Genomic DNA, 22,456 nt, shown 5'->3' on the forward strand with positions numbered 1-22,456 from the left:
AACAACCAAACCCACTGCCATCGAGTTGATTCTAACTCATAGCGACCCTATAGGACAGAGTAGAACTGCCCCATAGAGTTTCCAAGGAGCGCCTGGCAGATTAGAACTGCCGACCTCTTGGTTAACAGTCACAGCACTTATCCACTATGTCGTCATATAAAACTAATGCTGCTATGAACATTTTCGTACATATCTTTCAAGGGCAATAAGCATTCATTTTTCTTGGGTCTAAATGCAGCTGTGGAGTTTCAGGGTTATAGGTTATAAATATGTTTTGTTCTAGGCAATATTTCTAAATAATGTACAAGTATGGATGTGCCAGTTGACAGTGTCATCAGCAATGTATGAAATTTTCAGTTGTTCCATATCATCAGCAACACTTGATATTTTCAGTTCTTTTATCTTAATCCATTTAGGTGAAGGGGGTATTATTTCAACGTGTTTTTACTTTGCACTTTCCTTATAATTAGTAAGGTCCAGTGGTTGCAGCCCACCAGACCAGCTTTGGAAGTGGCTGCAAGGGGCACAGGTCCAGTTCCTAGTGGGAAAAAAGGCTTTAAGAAAGTCAACTGTAGTTGTGTCCTAGAGGTTCAGGGGATGGACTAGAAATGCACTGGGCTGTCCTGCACAGGTTTGATTTCTGCTGACTAGAGACTACCTGGATCCGAAGTACTTTAAGTTCCCTTCATTATCAGCAAGCAAGTTGGAGGCTCACCGAAAAAGAGAAGGGCTCTCACTGAGGTGGATTGATGCAGTAGCTGCATAATAACGACTGTGAGGACAGCACAGGACTGGACAGTATTTCTTTTTGTTGTACATAGGGTCGCTATAAGTTGGAAGCCACTTGATGGCACCTAACAACAACTGCAGCAATCCCCTCTTCTTAAAGAGAAAAAAACCAAACTCATAGCGACCCTATAGAACAGGGTAAAACTGCCCCATAGGGGTTCCAAGGAGCTATTGGTGGATTTGGATTTGAGTTGCAGACCTTTTGGTTAGCACCCAAGCTCTTAGCCTCTGTGCCACCAAGGCTCCTTCTTCAAGAGAAGAGGGCTTGAAAAACTTTGTAAGAGGAGAAAAAAAGAAAAGGTGGAGAAAGAGCAGAAAAGTTGAAAATACAGAAGTTCCATCATAGATCTTTCCTTGTCGTTGTGAAAAATGTCACCAGGCAGTTTATTAAGAAGGGGACTTCAGAGCAGGCTGATGGAATGAAATGTCCTAGCAGCAGAAACAGTGTTATTTGGTCTATGATCTCCTTAAGTATTTCCTGGTATAGCAGTTAAGAGAACATAGTTTAAAGGCTTAAGAAATAGTGAGATTTGAAACAGTGGGTTTTTCTCTCTGGCCAACTATCGAATCTGCGAAGACCCCTTATAAATATAGGTGATATTTTAAGGAGGATCTTCATGATGTCTTTGTAGTGAGAGAGGCATGGCCCAATGAGAGTGTATCCTAATCTTGAGAAGGTTTGAAACCAATTCCCAACACTTTTGTACTTTCCTCCTTTTTAAAACACCTTTTTTGCATACTCATGTGGAGATAAACACATGACCTGATGGATTGCCTTGAATTGTTTCCCATTTTCTACAGCCTGTGTCTCCTCGCCACCCAGGGCAGCTGTGTCAGCACAAGGAAGACAAGGAACAAAGAAGGAAATGGAGAAAACAGAATGGCTTATTCAAGATTTCTCCATCAGAAGCAAAAAGCTTGCTCCCATGTTATTGTGCTCAATAATCCTCTCTTCCCTTTTCCAGCGTCATTGAGGAGCATGACAGGAAAAGAAGGACTGAAAGAAGAGAGAAAGAATAGGCTCTGTCCTTTCATTTGAAATTCACTTGGTTTTCTGAGCAGTGTTTAGAGCCTGGAATATCCAGAGGGGAACAAGCAGAAAAGCTTCTTTCTGTTTTACATATTCCTCCCTTTTTTGTCTTCCTCATCCTCTATGAACTCATCCCCTCTCAAAAAACTGAATGTTATTTTCAGACATGGGTGGCAAAGGAGCCCATATAATTTTGGATTAGAGAGCAGATTATATTGAATACATTAAGATTTGGTATTCAAAAACACAAGGGCATTGCAAATGAAAGTTAAGTACAATTTTGAAAGAATGGCTAAAACAGGTACTTTCAGGCAGCTGAAATAGCTTAGTTGGGAGAGGATAGACCGATGATCTGGAGATCCCTGGCTCAATCCTGGGTGTGGCAGTCATGTGTAGTTTTCTAGAATTACTATGATTCACTTTATTACAGGACAATTGCAACCCAAGGCTTTGGGATTCTAACAGAACTGAGGATAATACAGTAAAACCTGCAAAAACCAGAACCAGTGTAAGGCAGAAACCTGTCATAGAAGAAAAACTCAAATATTTTCCACTAAAAAGAGAGATAGAAAAGTGGTTACACTGTACCCTGTCAAAGGCAGAAAACTTTCAAGACCAAGAAAAACAAGGCAGTCCCATCAAGTCCAGCCCTCACAGTTTTACTCTACATCTATCCAACAGGGAACTATGTGAGAAAAGTTACATTAACATCTGTATCATCTCTCACTACAATTTTTACTGATTTTTTTCAACTCCAATCAGGTTGTATATATACATATTTTTATCATCCTCTGCTTCACTTACACATTCCTGAGGTCTTCTACAAAGTGGTAAGTGACATTTTTCACCTCTTATTCTTCTTACTTTTAACTGACAACAGGTAACAATTTGTTTAAAACAACAATAAATAAAACCAAACCAAACCCCTTGCCATCATGTTGATTCCAAACTGGACAGAGTATAACTGTCCCATAGGGTTTTCAAGGAGCAGCTAAGAAAGGCAAAAAAATCCAGTCATGCAAAATGCCCAAATGCCCAATTAAACTAGAGAAGACAAAAGAAACAGACAAAGAAGCAAATAACCAGGGCAATGAATAGAAAGCAGTTGCTAATATGGTAGATATTAATTAAACAGTATTGTTATCACTTTAAATGCAAATGATTTAAATATATGTATCTTAGTCTGGGTTTTCCAGAGGAGGAAAACCAGAGAAAAATGCATATAAATATTGTCTCAGCCATCTAGTGCTGCCACAACAGAAATACCACAAGCGGATGGCTTTAACAAAGAGAAATTTATTTTCTCACTGTCTAGTAGGTTACAAGTCCAAATTCAGGGCATTGGCCCCAGGGGAAGTCTTTCTCTATCTCTGTCACCTCTGGAGGAAGGTCTTTGTCCTCAATCTCCCCTTGGTCAAGGAGGTTCTCAGGCACAGGGACCCCGGGTCCAAAGGACGCGCTCTGCTCCCTGTGCTGCTTTCTTGGTGGTATGAGGTCCCCAACTCTCTGCTTGCTTCTCTTTCCTTTTATCTCATCCCAGGGAAACTCCCTTTATACTGGTTCAGGGAGGTGACCTGAGTAAGGGTGGTGTTACAATCCCACCCTAATGGTCTTAACATAAAATTACAATCACAAAATGGAGGACAACCACACAATACTGGGAATCATGGCCTAACCAAGTTGATACACACACTTTTGTGGGGACATATTTCAATCCATGACAAATATATACAGAGAGATTCACCTAAAGGAAATGGCTCCTGTAATAGTGGGGACTGGCAAGTCACAAATCCATGGGTCTGCTAGCAGGTTGAAAATCTCTGACACCTCACAGGGTTGCAAGGGCTGTCAAATCCAAAATCTGCTAGTCAAGCAGCAGCCTAGAGACTTCTGCAGGCATAGGTCCAAAGACTGGAGGTCAGGTGCTGAGAAGAGTAAAGGGTCTAGAGAGAGTGAATTTTGCCAGAACATCCCTTTATGTACTGGAGACAGGCTACACTGCAAGGAAATTCCTCTTTCAACCGACTGGTTGCTCACATCAGATCACAAAATGGAAGGTAACTAAATTATAGAAGAGCACATGCCAAGCTACTGAGAATCACATCCTAGCCAAGTTGACACATAACATTAACTATTACAATAACATTTAAAAGACAGACTATCCAAGTGGATTAAAAACTACATGTTGTTTACAAGAAATCCACTTTAAACATAAAAACGTGGATAGATTAAAAGTAAAAAGATGGAGAAAGATACCATACTAACACTAATCAAAAGAAAGCTGGAGCTGCTATATTAATGTCAGGCAAGTCAGATTTCAGAGCAAGGAAAATTATCAAAAATAAAAAAGGGGTTACATAATGATTAAAGGGTCAATTCTCCAAGAAGACATAACAATCCTGAATGTGTATGCACCTAACAACAGAGCATCAAAATACACGAGGCAAAAGTCATATCTGAGGAAGGAATTGAGTCCAAGCCGTACTCTGCTACACATGGGGTTGCCATGAGTCATAATCAATTCGTTGGTACCTGGTCATTGTGGTGGATCCAAGATATACAAGCCAAGCCCAAGCCCAAGCCCAAGCTCAAACCCAGTGCCGTCGAGTCAATTCCATCTCATAGCGACCCCATAGGATGGAGTAGAACTGCACCATAGAGTTTCCAAGGAGCACCTGGCAGATTTGAACTGCCAGCCCTTTGATTAGCAGCAGTAGCGCTTAACCACTACACCACCAGGGTTTCCAAGATATACAAAGAACTCCTAAAACTCAACAATAAAAACACAAGCAACCCAATTAGAAAGTGGGTAAAATATCTGAAGAGATACCCCAGGAAAGAAGACATACAGGTGGCATATGTCTTAAAAAAAAAAAAAAAGAAAGAAACCAATTCCCCCATGAGTAGAATGTGCTTCACATGGTTTTTAGTGGAAGTAGATCTCCAGGCCTTTCTTCTGAGGCAACTCTGTGTGGCTCCAAACCACCAATTAATCAATCATTCAGTTAGTAGCCAAAAATTTAACCATTTCCACCACCCAGGGACTCCCACATACCACTAGGGAATTACAAATTAAAACAATGATGCGATACCATTACATACCTACTGTTGCTGTTCTTGTTAGCTGCTGTTGAGTCAGTGCCGACTCACAGTGATCCTAGAGGGCAGAAAAAGGCTCCATAGGGATTCCAAGGAGCACCTGGTGGTTTGAACTGCCAGCATCTTGGTTATCAGCCAGGCTCCTAACTACTACCCCACCAGGGCTTCTACACAGCTATTTGAATGGCTAAAATCCTAATACTGACAACACCACATGCTGGCAAGGATGTGGAGCTACAGGAACTCTCATTCATTACCGGGAAAATGCAAAATAGTACAGCTACTTTGGAAGATAGCCTAGCAGTTTCTTACAAAGCTAAATGTAGACTAACATAAACATGTTGTCAGATGCTGTGGAGTCAGTTCTGACTCATAGTGACCCTATGTACAACAAAATAAAACACTGACCAGTCCTGTACCATTCTCACTAGCATTGTTATGCTTGAACCCATTGTTGTAGCCACTGTGTGAATCCATTTTTTTAAGGGTCTTCCTCTTTTTCACTGACCCTCTACTTTACCAAGCATGATGTCCTTCTCCAGGGACTGGTCCATCCTGATAACAGGTCCAAAGTATGTGAGATGAGGTCTCCCCATCCTTGCTTCTAAGGAGAATTCTGCCTGTACTTCTTCCAAGACAAATTTGTTTGTTCTTCTGGCAGTCCATGGTATGTATATTCAACATTCTTCACCAACACCATAATTCAAAGGTGTCAATTCTTCTTCAGTCTTCCTTATTCATTGTCCAGCTTTCACATGCATATGAGGCAATTGAAAACACCATGGCTTGGGTCAGGTGCACCTTAGTCCTCAAGATGAAATCTTTGGTTTTTAACACTTTAAAGAGGTCTTTTGCAGAAAATTTGCCCAGTGTAATGCATTGTTTGATTTCTTGACTGCTGCTTCCATGGGTGTTGGTTGTGGGTCCAAGTAAAATGAAATCCTTGACAGCTTTAATCTTTTCTCCATTTATCATGATGTTGCTTATTGATCCGATCGTGAGGATTTTTGTTTTCTTTATGTTGAGGTGTAATCCATACTGAAGGCTGTGATCTTTGGTCTTCACCAGTAAGTGCTTCATGTCCTCTTCATTTTCAGCAAGGAAAGTTGTGTGATCTGCATATCACAGGTTGTTAATGAGTCTTCCTCCCACCCTTGTACCTCCTTCTTCTCCATGTAGTCTGGTTTCTTGGATTATTTGCTTAGCATATGGTTTGAATTAGTATAGTGAAAGGATGCAACACTGACACACATTTCTTTACTTTAAACCAGGCATTATCCCCCTGTTCTGTTCAAATGAATGCCTCTTGGTCTATGTAGAGGTTCCTTATGAGCATAATTAAGTGTTCTTGAATTCCCATTCCTGACAATGTTATCCATAATTTGTTATGATTCACATACTTGAATGCCTTTGCACAGTCAGTGAAGCACAGGTAAACATCTTGTATTCTCTATTTTCAGCCAAGATCCATCTGACATAAGCAATGACATCCCCCCTTCCACATCCTCTTCTGAATTCTTCTTGAACTTCTGGCCATTCCCTGTTGATGTACAGCCGCAACTTCTTGTGAATGATCTTCAGCAAAATTTTACTTGTATGTTGTATTATGACATTGTTCAATAATTTCTGCATTCTGCTGGATCACTTTTCTTTGGAATGGGCACAAATTTGGATCTCTTCCAGCTGGTTGGCCTGGTAGCTGTCCTCCAAATTTCTTGGCATAGATGCGTGAGCACCTTCAGCACTGCATCTGCTTGAAACATCTCAATTGGAATTCTGTCAATTCCTGGAATCTTGTATTTCGCCAATACCTGCAGTACAGCTTGGATCTCTTCCTTCAGTAGCATAGGTTCTTGATCATATGCTACCTCCAGAAATGGTTGAATGTTGACCAATTCTTTTTGGTACAATGACCTTGTGTATTCTTTCCATCTTCTTTTGATGCTTCCTGCACCATTTATTATTTTCCCTGTAGAATTCTTCAATATTGCAACTTAAGCCTTGAATTTTTCTTCAATTCTTTCAGCTTGAGAAATGCCGAGTGTGATCTTTGGTTTTGGTTTTCTAATGCCAGGTCTTTGCACATTTCATTATAATACTTTACTTTGGCTTCTTGAGCCACCCTTTGAAATCCTTTGTTCAGCTCTTTTATTTCATTATTTCTTCCTTTCACTTTACCTACTCTGTGTTCAGGGGCAAGTTTCAGAGTATCTTCTGACATCCATTTTGGTCTTTTCTTTCTTTCCTCTCTTTTTTAATGACCCCTTGCTTTCTTCATGTATGATGCCCTTGATGTCATTCTAGAACTTGTCTAGTCTTCGACCATTCATGTTCAATGTGTCAAATCTATTCTTGAGATGGTCCATCATATGTCTGTCAGTTTGTCATGCCGTAGTATTGTATGTTGCTGTGACACTGGAAACTTTGCCACTGGTATTTCAAATACCAGCAGAGTCACCCTTGGGAGACAGATTTCACCTGAGCTTCCAGACTGAGACAGACTAGGAAGAAGGACTTGGCAGTCTACTTCTGAAAAAATTTGCCAGCGAAAACCTATGACTAGCAGCAGAACATTGTCTGATATACTGGTGAAAGATGAGCCTCTCATGTTGGAAGGCACAAAAAATATGACTGGGGATAAACTGCCTCCTCAAAGTTCAGTCGACCTTAATGATGTGAATGGAGTCAATCTCCTAGGACCTTCATTTGCTGATGTGGCACAACTCAAAACGAGAAGAAACATGTACGAATGTTCATTAATAATTGGAATGTGGAATATAGGAGGCATGGATTTAGGAAAATTGGAAGATGTCAAAATTGAAATGGAATGCATCAAGATCAATATCTTAGGCATTAGTGAGCTGAAATGGACAGTATTGGACATTTTGATACGGACAACGACATAGCCTACTATGTTAGGAATGACAATTTGAAGAGGGTATGCGGTTGCATTCGTCACCAAAAAGAACATTTCAAGGTCTATCCTTAAGTACAATGCTGTCAGTGATAGGATAATATCCACATGCCTACAAGGTAGACCAGTTAATACAACTGTCATTCAAATTTATGGACAAACCACTAATGCCAAAGGTGAAGAAATTGAGGATTTTTACCAGTTTTTAAGTCTGAAATTGATCAAACATGCAGTCAAGACACATTAATAATTACTGGTGATTGGAATGTGAAAGTTGGAAACAAAGAAGGATTGGTTGTTGGAAAATATGGTAATAGTAACGGTCCCGGAGATTGCATGATAAAATTTTGAAAGACCAATTAATTCTTCAGTGCAAATACCTTTTTTCAACAACATAAATGGCAACTATACATGTGGACCTCACCATACGCAATACACATGAATCAAATCAACTATATCTGTGGAAAGAGATGACGGTAAAGCTCAATGTCATTAGTCAGAACAAGGCCAGGGGACGACTGTGGAACAGGCCATCAATTGCTCATATGGAAGTTCAAGATGAAGTTGAAGAAAATTAGAACAAGTCCATCAGGGCCAAAGTACAGCCCATACAGACACATAGGCATACATAAATATATGATTCAGCCATTTTGCATCTAGGTATTTACCCAGTGAAGTAAACGTTTATGTCCACCAAAACCCTGCCCACAAATGTTTATAGCAGCTTTACTGATAATTGCCAAAAATTGGAAACAATCAAGATGTCCTTAAATAGATAAGTAAACAAGCTGTGGCACACATCCATATAATGGAGTATTATTCAGCAACAAAAATAAGTGAGCTTTCAAGCTATGAAAAGCGGCGGAGGAATCTTAAATGCATATTGCTAAGTGAAAGAAGTTAGTCTGATATGCTACATATTGTATTATTCCAAATACATGACATTCTAGAAAAGACAAAATTTTAGACAGTAAAAAGATCAGTGGCTGCCAGCAATTCAGAGAGGTTTCGAGGGATGAATCGGTGGAGCACAGACATTTTTAGGACAGTGAAACTATTCTGAATGATACTGTAATGAGGGTTGCTTGACATTACACATACTGCTTTTACAGCATCAAACAGCCAAGACACCACCCAGTATTTACACACACATACACAGACACTCAGGTAAACATATACACATTCCCATCAGTTTTGTGTGTGACACTCTAGTTTTCTCCTTAAGTGAAACCTACCACACACTGTTCCTTGTTCTTATTGTACAAATCCCCTGAGCCCACTGAAAGAACAAGTCTGACAGACAAACCATGTTCTGCCAATTTTGAAAAAGACTCAGCGTTATTTTTATAAGTATTGGCAAAGGCTCATATTTGTGCAAACTATGATGAGAAAAGGCTAACAGGCACTAGAAATCTGGTACCAGGAAATGATTTTTGTTTTTTAAATATCTTCTTATGTAGTTCAGAGAATTGAGTTTTCACCATGATAAATCTCAGGGTTCTAGACCAGTCTTGAGGCAAGCTGATTTATTTTCCACAAGTATCACAAATGAATTTCTAACCCCCAAATCTCAAAGTACATTTTTTCAGTCTTTATTCACCCTCTACATGCAGGTTTTTTTTTTTTTTTTTTTTACATGCAGGTGTTTACTGATCACTCGTAAATCCAAGGCCAGAGACCAGAGCACTACCCGAGTTCACTATGTAACATTCTTACAGGTGTGTTCCAAGATATCTTGAATCTCATATGAGTTTATCTTCTCCCTCTTCCAGGCTTTCCCCCATGCCCCTCCACTCACAATTTTTCAGAACTCCCTTTTCTGTACCTACTTCTGTTTGAGAATGACTTAATTTTTTTTCATGAATAAATGCTTCATTCACTTTTGTTCTTTAAATCCTGTCTATTTACCTTCTATCTTACTCTTATAATTCACCTTTTCTAAATCCTGAAGCTGCTGTTTTGTTCATGTCTTATGAATTCTTTTCTGGATTGTTCTTAGGACCCTTGAGTTACCTGATATCTCGAGTAGAAAAGACCCTTAGAATGAAATGCAGAGTACATCACTACCGGGTGTTCTTTTGCCATTGCTTTCCTACATCAAATCTGACACATATATTCTGATCGAGCAAACAGCAAATATAGTGAAGGCTTTTACATGGCCAAAATATTAATTTTTTTAGCTTTGTGCCTCAGGTTAAGTCAACTATTGAGGAAATCAAGAGCTGAAAATGGGGATTTGATTCTTTGACACCCATAATAGAAGACAGAGACTTTTAACAACTCGAGGTTGTAAAAAAGCCACCATGGAAACCTCTTGTGGCTATTCATCCAACATGTTTCCAATCCTCTGCCTTGGCTTTCAAGCCCTATAAAGAATCAGTATCCCCCACTGATCCCTGAGCACCTCCTGCCTAAAGCAGCTGCTGATGCCTCTTAACACTGACCAACACTACCCCAATGCTCAAGGAGCATGAATCTCAGGTAGAGCACACGCTTTGCACGTATGTGGCCCTGGCTTCCATCTTCCGTACATCTACACTTTTTCTTCGCTTCAACACTGTTTAAAACCAATCTTGAGGGAATACAGATTCACTTCTCCTAATATTTTCCATTCAATTTCTGCACACATAGACAGGAAAAAGACAACTCAATGGACTTCCTTCAATGCTCTTTCATTTCTATGCTATGAGCTTCTATATCCCTTAAAGTGACTGTGACGGTAGAAGGAGTATGACAAAAAAGGGAAGAAAAGAAAAACCAAATGCTAACAAAATCTCTTCAATCACCCAAAACAAAATCGTGCACATTAAGCTCCCATTTTGTACTATTATTAAAGAGAAAGACAGATGGGGGAGGGGGAGGTGCTTGAAAGGGCCCTGCAGACAGTTTTTTTTTTTTTTAATCAACTAATCCACAAAGCCCCCTAGTGAGGCTCTCCACTGAGCTACTTCCAGATATGTAGATGTCTAAATTATTTCAGGGCAAAACTGAGTGCCTAAGTTTCCTTCTCTTTGATTCTCTTTCCCTTTATCCCTGACGAGGTGGCCGAGTGGTTAAGGCGATGGACTGCTAATCCATTGTGCATTGCATGCGTGGGTTCGAATCCCACCCTCGTCGGTTCTTCTTTTCCCCACTTGTTGTGGGAGTAAGATTTGGAGCCCTAGGTTGCACAGTGGTTAAGAGCTTGGCTGCTAACCCAAAGGTTAAAATTTTACTAGTAGGAAGCACTGGAGACAGGATAAAAGGGGACGGGGAGAGGAAAGGTGAAGGTGACACATAATGGGATGAAGAATATGAAGGGGAAGATAAGAGAAGGGAAGTGGGTTTGGGTGTGGAAGAACTAGAAGAGAAGGTGAAAGAAGGTTTGGAACTAGGTCTTTAGGATGCACAAAATATGGATGGCCAAAGAAGTACTTTGAGACTACCAGGGTTGCCTATGTCCCCTCTGTTCTCTCTACAAGGCAGGAAGTCAGAAAGTTCCCTTCCTCCTAAGGAAAATGGACTATGGGTGTTTTTCCAATAGGAGCATGCAGCTCTTTTTGCTCAAGACTTTTGTGGTTTTAAGAGAGCTTAGCAGCTCTTTCCACCTCTGGAAATAATTTTTCAACTGTGGATGCTGGAAGACTTAAGGTTTCCTGAGAAATCCCTTTCCTCTGGATAGCATCCAAACACTTCAAGGTTAACAAAGAGTTGGGATCACAGATCTCTGTGGTTGGGATCACAGATCTCCATGACTGGTGATTGAACCGACATTTTGCTGACCAGGAAGAGCTGGTGGCATAGTGGTTAAGAGCTATAGCTGCTAACCAAAAGGCTGGCAGTTCAAATCCACCAGGCACTCCTTGGAAACCCTATGGGGCAGTTGCACTCTGTCCTGTAGGGTCACTATGAGTTGAAATCCACTTGATACAACAGGTTGTTGTTTGTTTGCTGACCAAGATTATATGGGTAGGTGTGGAAGTGTAGAAGGAATGGGAAAAAGAAAAGCAGATGGAAACCTTCCTCCTGAAACTGCTATCTGTTCATTGACACAGGCACAGGTGAGGGAAAAAAGAAGACTCAAAAGGAAGTTGTCCAACAGTCACTTCCCCCGACTTTCCATCTGTATTTTCCTTCCCTACTTCTTAATAATAATGAGAAATTGTAGTAAAGGAGAACAGGCGGTCTGTGACACGGTGGGATGTTGTTGCTTCACCATCAGCAGGTCCTGAGTGAGCACCTTCTTTTATTCCAGTTCCTCCTTACATCATTGTTCTTAAGCAGTTAGGTTGGGAAGCCCAAAGAGTGTCCAGGACTATGGTCCAAGAGAGTAATTATCAAGCAATTTATCCTTTCTGTGAGTAGGAAAAACACAACAAAAGATATTCAGGAAGAGAAAAATGGGAGAAGTCTGAAACAAATCTGACCAGAGTCAAGTGCCAGTCAGTGAGAAAGGGAAATAACATTTGGAGGTACTGGGAATTGAACCCAGGGCCTCGTGCATGCTAAGCACGTGCTCTACCACTGAGCTATACCCCCATTACAAGAAAATCATGAGAACAATTCATAATACTGACTTCTAGCCTGGTCTGTAGGCATATTAAAAGGTCAGTTTTTGCAAGTCAAAGTCCATTATGTTCAATTCTTGTGTTCCTGAATTGCATCAGGCCTCACAGCTATGACAGGAAAATGAAAAAAAAAAAAAAAGCACTCCAACCAAATGACTCTGAGATCGGCCAACAGCTTTTGGCTTCTTCAAGGACTGCTTTTAGCCAACTGCCTAAAAGTCTGTCAGTTCAGTCCACCACGAGGGAGAGTCTCGGGATTGAACGTTCTGTTAAGCCTTTTGATTGTCTTCTTGAAAAGTCGTTCTCTGCCTATGAAGCTTACAGAAAGGCACAAAAGATAGTACAGGGGAATAGAAAGATGAGTTCCATGAGTGCTGCGAAAGAATGAAGATCCAGGTGTGGAAAGAAGACTAGAAGTTAACTAATTCAAAGTACTTGACCGAAACAGGAGCCCTGGTACGCCTTCGTTAGTACGTATGGCTGCTAACGGAAAGGCTTACAGTTCACTCCTTGGAAACCTTATGAGGTCAGGATCGGATCTACAGCAACGGCTCAATTAGACCGAAACGAAGAGCGACAAGTACAGTCATGCTCTTGCAAACGCCTGTGTCCAGCACCTGGGTTTGACAATGTAGTTTTGCCTCGGCGATGCCGTAGCTCTGGTTTTGAAGAGACGGAAGTCAGAAGTCAAAAGAGAGAGGTGAAAGGTGGACACTCCTGTCTTTAAAACATCTCTTTTTAGAGAAAATTATTTCCTTAATAAGGAAAGAACAAGAGAAGCCCTTCGTGGGCTGGGCACAAACTTCAAAACAAATTCGCTCTTTATAAAGTTTCCCTGTGCCTGGAGAATTCGCAAATTCCCCATGTGGTGCTACTGTTAATCCAGATATAATGGATAAAATCCAAATCTTGGATGGAGAGAACATGTGTCCGGAACGCATAGATTAAACAAAAAAACCAAACCCTTCGCCATTGAGTCGATCCCAACTCATAGCGACCCTATAGGACAGGGTAGAAGTGCCCTATAGAGTTTCCAAGAGCGCCTCGTGGATTCAAACTGCCAGCCTTTCAGTTGGCAGCCACCGCTCTTAAACTACACCGCCAGGGTTTACCAATGCAGCTGTCAGCGGTGGGATTCGAACCCAATTCCTGGTAGAGATGGAAACCTTAATCCAGCGCCTTGGACTGCTCAGTTAAGTAGACAAATTATTAACTTCATAGATTAAGTTATTACCATATTAGAAAGACACCTGTCTGAAAAAGAGTGCAAGGAGGAGTGAGTGTGAGGAATGGAATCAATAGGAAAGAGTGGAAGGGGTTATAGCTGGAGAAAGGATGACGCTGAGCAGAGGGGGGAAGCAGCAGCAGAGAAGTAGATGGCAGAGAGGAAAGGGATAGGGTTTGGAGAAGAGTCTGTAAGAAAAGATAGGATATGGACAAGCGTGCAGGTAGAAAGTGACCAAGTTCCCATCTTTACTATGCTGTCGGCAGGCCCTCCGGAAGAGAGAGGCTAAAGTAAATTCTTTCAAAGCATATCTCCCACAAAAAGATATGACTGGTTTTGCTCTGGGCTACCTCCTGATATGCTGATGTCTAAATTACCTCAGGGCAAAACTGAGTGTATAAGCTTTCCTTCTCTTTGATTCTCTTTCCCTGTATTCCTGACAAGGTGGCTGACTGGTTAAGGAGATGGACTGCTAATCCATTGTGCATTGCACATGATAAGATGTCTCAATAAAGTAACGGGAATCCATATTTGGAGGTGTTTTCTCAGGGAAAACCAGTTGTTATCGAGTCGATTCTGACTCACGGCAACCCCATGTGTGTCACAGTAGAACTGTCCTCTCCAGGGTTGTCAATGGCTAATTTGTTGGAATTAGATCACCAGGTGCCTCTGGGTGACAGGAACCTCCAATGTTTCAGTAACCAACAAGTAAGTGTTAACTATTTAAGTCCACCTAGGGACTCCTTTCCCAAGGAAAAACCAAAATCCAACTGCCCCATAGTATTTCTAGAGAGTGGCTGATGGACTGGAACTGCTGACCTTTGGCTTGGAAGCTATGCTTCTCACCACTTGCCCCACCAGGACTCCTTCCATGGATAGGGACCAGTTAAACCCTAGAACATCGAAGTCTCAGCCAGGGGGATACATAAAAACCCGAAAAACTCACTGCTGTCCAGTCAATTCTGACTCTTGGGGACCACATAGGGTTTCCAAGGCTGTAAATCTACAGAAGCCACCTGCCACATCTGTCTCCTGTGGAGCCACTGGTGGTTTGAAATCACCAATACTTTGGTGAGCAGTTGATCCCATTAACCACTGTGCCAAAGTCAGCATTAATTCAAGTGGCTTTGGCTCTCAACTCCAAATTAGTTGCTCCTTCTCCACAAAGTTTTTGTGGTATTAGGAATTTTCCAACCATCACACCAGGGTCTAGCACCTTCACTACTTCTGGCTATCACAGCCACAGCAAATAATTATTGGGAAAGAATACAAAAGCGAAGAACCTGAAAAATTGGCTTGGGAAACTTAAATGCAGATGCAGAGAGAAAACAGATACTAAGCAAAAAACTGTAAGTATATGGTGTCATGGACAGTCACTGTTCAAGCAAACCCTGGAGCCCAAAACACTGGTTGGGAAATTGAGCAGTGGCTTTGTCTTGTGAAGCTGCAGCTAGGGTTCTGAGAGCCACACAGAAGCATGTGGGACAAATGTTGGAGGCTGAGCAAGAACTGCAAGCATATTAATCTTTTGTAACAGCCCACTCCTCTTCCTGGACAGGCATTCAAACCTCAGCCATCACAGAGGCTAAGAGACCAGAAGCTTCAGCCTCTTGCCAAAATTTGTGGTGTCAGTCAACCCACATACGAGTTTTAGGAGGTACTCCTTAACCATTGTGTCTTCTCTTGCTTTTAGTTTTCGTTCTGATATTTTTTCCCTCATGAGAGGTTTTATCTTCCTGAATATTGGAGTATTTTATATATCACCTCTTCAGTTCCTCCCCAGCACTAGTCATCTCCGCTATCCTAACCTCCCTCAAATAACTGACTGAGACCTCGTTGGCACTGGGAAGTAGCTGACATGGGTGCTTAGAGGCATGAAGTTGTGGTTCTTAAACTTGGGGAATTGCCTGAGAACTTTGTGAATATATGTATTCCTGACTCCACCTCTATAGATCCTGAATGGACTGAGAATCACTGGATAGGGAGATGATTGGATCTACATCTTTAAAATTCTCCATGGATATTTCCATTTTTCAGCCGTGTTTGAGAACTGCTAGCCTAAGAAGTGGTGCTGAGGAAACTGGAGTGAACTGAGCTGCTGGGAAATTTTTGCTACGAGGAAGCACTGTTTGAATAGGCTCTTACTGAACTCATCAAACTTCTGGAGAGCTCAATGCACCAAGCCTTTAATCCGAGGATCTAAGATTCACACCCCCGTCTGAAGTAGATACTTTCAGTTTTCCCTTACTTCTAACTTATACACCAAAGGCTACTAAGCCCAACTTTCTCCTGGAGCAGCTCTGGGAATATTTACAGTGCATTTTGCTACTCACATATTCTCTTTTCTCAATAGGACTCTGAAGAGGAAGATTTCAAATGTGTAAAATCAGATTTGTAGTATTATTTGAGAGTTATGCATTCAATGAGAACAGCAACCTTATGCTCTGTCCTACTGTCAAATAGATGATCAAAATAGTGCCTTAAGGGATGAGTAGGATGGCACAGTGTTGAGAGGTCAAGGTTGATGATGGAACTAAAATTTGCAAATTTTTAGGAGGATCCCCAAGTCTCTGGATTGTGGAGATGCTAGGTCCTTTCACTTTGAGAAAGGAGGAATGGACTTTACCACTTGTTATGTTGTTTTCTTCTTCTTTGGGGGCATTGGATAGGATTGGAAAGGGGTAAAAAAAAGAATTTGATCTGGGATTTCATTTATTTGAGATGCTTACAAATTTAAGGTGCAAATTCAGGTGGATGTTTTATATATACAGTGATTCCTGAGACTAGAATGTTACAAAGATCTCTCATCTAGACATTTGTATAAAGCATGTGGCTGTAGAGGAGAGGGTCTCTACACGGAGGTAGAGTGAACCCTGAAGAAACTCTATTGTAATTTGAAGATTTGGAGCTCCTTAAAGGCATTCTTTTGAAAACAAGGGGTATGCTTGGCCCCTAGAGTGATCTTGGATTTTGGACTTTATACTAATTACACTATCTTCCTGGACTATCTTAGAAGACTTAAGGAGCAGCAACCTCCAGGTGAGATAACTTGTACCTCTTCTTTGCCAATTTCTGCACCAATAAGAATCTTCTCCATCTTCACAGGAACCATATGAAGTCCCCTTATAAACTGTGAAGTCCCCATTTTTCTAACAGAACTTGCCTCCCAGCTGACCCAGATGGCAGCTTCTCAGAGCAATCGAATGTGAGAGCAGTAAATAGAAGCAAAGGTCTCCTTGAAGGTGACAATTAGACAGATGTCAGACACAAAGATTTGCAGTCACTTGAGTACAGGTAGAATGATAGAGCAGGGGTTAATTTGGCTCTGAGTCTTGTGAAGCAAAATTAGGATAATTTTGGGTAACTGTGAAGTTATAGGTTGATATTATGCTAGAACACCTGGGCTCCAAACATACCCTTTTAAATTTGCGATATGGAGGAATGCAGGGATGCATTCTTGTGGAATCAAGTTGTACTTGAAAGTCTCAAAAGTGAATTCAGTATGTTATTTGTGAGAAGGTCCAATCTACTCTGTATATCACTCTTGGAACATCTCAAAGGAGGAACTTTTCTTAAAGTATAAGATTTTATGAGATACTAAAGTTGAACTTAGTTGAAGAAACATACATACGTTCCCTGTGTTCTAGTCTGGAAATCCAAAACCTTTAAATTGTATGTATAATCCACATAGATCCTGGGAAAAATAGAAGTCAATGTGATTTGTAAGGATTCTCAATAGTGAGGGGATGGAAAAACATTTTGAAGGTAAATTTATATATTATGTTCTGCATTTTACAGGCTACATGATCTACCATCCATGTAGAATCTTTTGCAGAAGGACAATAACCATCACATCACTGGTTAGTTTTCACAAGTTAAATCAAATTGCTGCTATGATTCTTGGAGTTTGAAATGGGAAAAGACCAGGAAAAAAAAAAAAGAAGAGTAACTGTGAAGGGCCTGGAATTGATGAAGAAGATAAGGCATCTACATAAAGTAAAGAGAAAGGAACATAGAGACAACTTCTGATTCATAGTTCTGTGCAATTAGAATACGATTGGCTAGTATGTTTAAGAAAAGAAATAAACAGCCATTTGAAATCTTAAAAAGTTATTTCAAAAAAGTAATCAACTAAGAGTATCATTGGTGGGTACACAGATTTGCTTCCTTGTCTTTTTGAGGTTCAGCCCATTTCAGATTTCCTAAGCCTCTTTAATTTTAATCATTGATGTGTGAAAGAAGAAACTTCACCTATATTAATTCTTCCTTCCATCAACACCACAGGAATTAGTTACTGGAAGTCAATTCAAGAATCTTCTACTCGTTGGGCATAAGAAAAAACAACCATGAAGGGACTTGAACCCTCAATCCTCTACATCTGGAATCAGTTACCTTATCCATTACACCACACAGCCAATACTGTGAGGATATGGTACAAGCATGTAAGTGAAAGTGTTGATAAGGGAACATTAGGTCTCTGTTTTTAAATTTTTCACTTTGCAGTTGGAGGGAATTTTAACAACATTCATAAAAGGAATCAAATATCATCTGAAATGTCTGAGAACAATTACCTAGAATTAATAAACTGAGATTGTGAGATGATCAGAAGTGACATATTTCTTTGAGAGCACTCTCGTCTACATCACTTATAATGAAGATGCGTTTGGGTGGAGAATTACGACCCAAAAGCTAAACTCTTCTATAAAGGGGTGCAGATGACAGCATAAAGAGAGGGATTTCCAGGCATTGGTACCTTCGGACCTTATGGTCTCAAAGATAATACAGCGTTGCTCTAGGGAGAAAAGTCTGGAACCACAAACAAGAGCTTCCTTTGTAGAAATATCTAGTTTTAATGCCAGGAAAATATTTTATTACAATCCATTCATAACATAGCTTTTAAAAACTTTATCCTCTACCCACAAGTCAAAGAATCAGCTGATATTGAGGTGGAATGAGGTAGTGGGTCCCAAATCTCCCCAGAAGACTGGTCCTGAAGTGGGAGGTGCAGTTTAGTGACTTCCAAGTTATATCAAATGGAGAAAAAGGTGCCCAAATAGCTTGGAGGGACGCTTATCTCATTGAAATGCTAATTAACCACAAAGTATTTTGCCTAAAAGTCATTCCCTAGTTTCCCTGTGGATTCATCCACAAAACAATTCAAGGTGATTTTGTGTAACCCACTCTCAACTCTGCCTTGTATGTTGGTAGGGTAGGAGAGATGACATATCCACAAATTCCTAAAGTTAAGTAATCACTAATTCTCTCAGTTTTCACGTAGTCTTGATTTCTTGGAAGTGCTGAGTTATTCGCAATAAATAAAAAATAATCTTTTCCTGCTCCTCTCCCTGTCTTTCCTCCCCAGAGACGTTAAGCTTTCCTTCACTCCAAAACTTCCCCCACTTGTTCCCAGAGCCCCTGTACAGTTTTTTTCTCCAAGTTTAGGACAAAATTCAAAAGCTATCTAAGGTCATATTCTGAATGTTACGTTTTAATGTACACTAATTCATCAAGATAATTCTCATTTTCCATTGGATGTGAATAGTAAACATTATCTACGACACACACACACACACAAAATGGACACAAAGACCTGAAGGAGGAAGAGAAAAAAGCGGACCTAAGAAAAGGAGGAGAAGAAATAAAATGAAACGAAGTAGGAGTGGCTTACAGATGGTGGAGAAGTTGCATCATGAAGAAAGGCAAGCACAGAGATGCAGAAGCTTAAATCCATGCACCTTTACTTGCTCACCGTCATGGAACCTTCTCCCCAGCTTTCAGTTTTTCTCTCCTTCAACTCCTTTGGCCTCTGCCTCCCAAGGCTGCAAGAAAGGTGTACATACAAGACAATGCAGAGGCATACAAAGAAGAGTAGTAGGAGTGTTGCTTTGAGAAAAATAGACGCAGGTGGGTAAACAAGAAACAAAGGACACTTGGTAAAAATTAAGCCATCTGAGTGTAGCAATGCTATCTGAAAGGCAACTGCGCTTTGTCTAGGTGACCAACTCTGTTTCTGAAAATCTAAAGAGACAAAAGACAAGATAAAAGGAAGGGAAATTCTCCTAGCGATTATAACATCTGTTTGAAACAGAATCTCTTGGCAAGCAGGAAAATTTCAAGGAAGCTATTTGGGGACTAGGACATAAAACATAAAACCAATTGGCCTACCTAAAACGCACGTTAGGTAGTCATGAAAACTTCAGACAATGTGCCTGAGTAGTTCAGTTGGTAGAGCATCAGACTTTTAACCTGAGGGTCCTGTGTTCAAGTCCCTGTGCAGGCATTCTCCTCGTTTTACCCTCCTTATTTCTCTTAGAATTCTATTGACATTCTACTTCCACTTGGGGAAACCCATCCCTGACATTTACTATAGGCACCTTCATTCCTTTCTTCCTGCTTTGCTCAAAAAGAAACGGAATAGGGCAAGGAGAGCAGAAAAAGGACAAAGTGCTCAATTACTAGCCAAATGTTGGCGGTTTGTACCCACGGAGAGCTGCCTCAGAAGACAGGCTTGGTAATCTGCTCCTGAAAGGTAAAAGCCTAGAAAACACTATGGAGCAGTTCTACACTGACCACAAGGGGTCAATAAAAGTCGAGGCAGCCCAATCCTTCCAAACGAGATGAAGTTTTCTGAAAACAAACTTTGCTGCTACTGTTCCTCATCTTTTGTAATTTAGACTCTTCGTTTGAATGCCCTAAGTGAGGGTCTCTAACAAAAGAACTCCATTAAGAGACTCAGATCGCCAAGTACTCAACACTTGCACTCAAGTAGTCATTTGGAGGGGAGGAAAGCGAAAGGAGAAAGAGAAAGCTAGGAGAGTCGAACTCAGCTGCAGAACCTCCCTTAAAATCGCCTCTCCCTTAAAATCCCACAATGCCAGTGTCTAGGGCTGCAAAGATTCTAATCACTCAACCAGAGATGTAGAGCTTCTTGCGGGAAGAGGGAGGTGAAGGGCCGGCTGGCCACAGGGGGTCCCTGATCCAGGCACCGACCTGAGGTGAATAGCGTTAGGGCTCCAGGGAACAACCGCTGTGCCCTCTACTCACCCAAGACCTGGTTTCAAGCAAAGTAGGTTATATACTCGCAAAGACAGTAAAGTCTTCTCGTCTCTAACCTGGCCCTTGCACCCTGCGGTGACTCCCCGTGCTCACCTCCCCTTCCCTCGGTGGAATCCCGGCTGGGGCGCTCAGAGGGCCTGGCCGGTTGGCTGTGAGTCTCAACGCGGCTCTGCGTCCCAGAATATTCCTCGCGGGACTGTAGAAGGGCTGTGAGAGTCAGTGCCCTGCAGCAGGGCTCGGCGCCCCTAGGACACACGGTGACTGAAACCTCTGAGGGGATGAGGTGGGGGGAGCGAGGCAGGAAAGGGGACACCCAGGGGCCCCGCCCAAACCACCTGGGTGAGGTGAGAGCGGGTAGAAAGTGTGCTCTTTAATACATTTTTTTCTTCGGCTGTCTTTATGCTTTTTGATATCCAGGTATCATAAAGAGACAGCAAAAGATGTGAAACTTAGATTTCCGGTGTCCCTGCTTGATGGACCAAAAACCAAACTTGTTGTCGCCGAGATAATGTGAAAGTCTCATCCCTCACTCTCCCACAACATTCCGGGTCGCCGATTTCCTCCTTGCACAGGCAAGCCTAATTTCTTGGGTATTCTCTCAGAGATATTATTTCCTCCAGTTTTTATACAAATAAGGAAATACCAAACACATTCCACTGCATCTCGGTTTTTTCACTTCGTGGATGTTGTAGTGATTTCCAAATCAATACAGAAACAGCTTCTTCCTTCTTTGCTTGGCGTTTAGGACACAGAAGCTTCAGCGAAAGAAGGCAAGCCCAGGACACAGCCCTAGCTCCCTGCAGCAATCTCAGCGGGGACCCATCCAGTACACACAAGCTACACACGCCTCTGGAATCTGAGATAAAACAGCGCTCTCTGCACAAGACAAGTGATTTTGTCTAATTTGCAGGTGGATCTAACAGCTCCTCCTTTAAAAGAACTCTCTCCTAACTATCTGATCCCTCCTCCCTCTGCCTCAGCAGGCTGCATTAACAGTTGATTTCCCTGGGCCTGAAATAGGTCTTGCTGTGCTCCCTGAGCCATTCTCCTGGCCTTGGAGCATCATAAGTCACATGATTACAGTGCTGCTGGCATGTTTCTATGTGATGTGCGGGAGAGAACTAAATATGAGGCTATACACAATCTGTCTGAAATGAAAAGAAAAATATAATTGTTACTGTTTACAAAATTTACAAAACAGCATCAATTTCATTGAGTACCCTGTCTGTTCACTTCCACCAGGGTGCTTGCATTTCCTTGTGTCCTGTCTGCTTGGCATCTATGGGTCTTTGCTTTGGAAACTGGTGCCCGTTTTTCTGATGCCCTAAGCACACGCTTGCCATGTTTATTGGGTAATTGGTTCCTGGTCCTGTAGGTATAAACTGAAGGTAATGGCAGAGATGCATTCTTTCTGAAGACTCTGGTGGAAAATTCATTCCTTGACTTTTATGGCTTCTAGAGGCCACCAACATTCTTTGGCTCATGGATGGATCGCTCTAACCTCTGCTTCTGTTGCCTCATTTCCTTTTCTGACCCTGGCCCTCAAGTCATCTTCTTATAAGGGACCTGTGATTATACTGGGTCCACCCAAGAAATCCAGATTAATTTTTCCATGGCAATATCCTTAACTTAATCAAATCTGCAAAGGCCCTTTTGCAGTATAAGCTAACATATCACAGTTTTTGAATATTACGACATGGAAATCTTCACTGAGGCATTATTACACCTACCACATCTGCCCTCTGGTCTCCAAACGTTCACACCTGTCCCACATGCAAACACATGCACTTTGTCCC

General features: G+C 41.4%; 2 non-coding genes across 2 annotated transcripts; one reads left to right on the forward strand and one right to left on the reverse strand.

Annotated features, from left to right (window-relative positions):
- The first annotated feature begins 10,867 nt into the window (after positions 1–10,867).
- On the forward strand, positions 10,868–10,949 carry TRNAS-GCU (transfer RNA serine (anticodon GCU)). The gene has a single exon. It is a non-coding gene; the product is annotated as a tRNA-Ser (tRNA).
- Positions 10,950–12,278: 1,329 nt separating this feature from the next.
- Positions 12,279–12,350, reverse strand: TRNAA-AGC (transfer RNA alanine (anticodon AGC)). Its single transcript has one exon. It is a non-coding gene; the product is annotated as a tRNA-Ala (tRNA).
- Between the last annotated feature and the right edge of the window lie 10,106 nt (positions 12,351–22,456).

The sequence above is a fragment of the Elephas maximus genome, chromosome 1 (genome assembly GCF_024166365.1).
Source record: "Elephas maximus indicus isolate mEleMax1 chromosome 1, mEleMax1 primary haplotype, whole genome shotgun sequence".
In the NCBI taxonomy this organism is placed as follows: Eukaryota; Metazoa; Chordata; class Mammalia; order Proboscidea; family Elephantidae; genus Elephas; species Elephas maximus.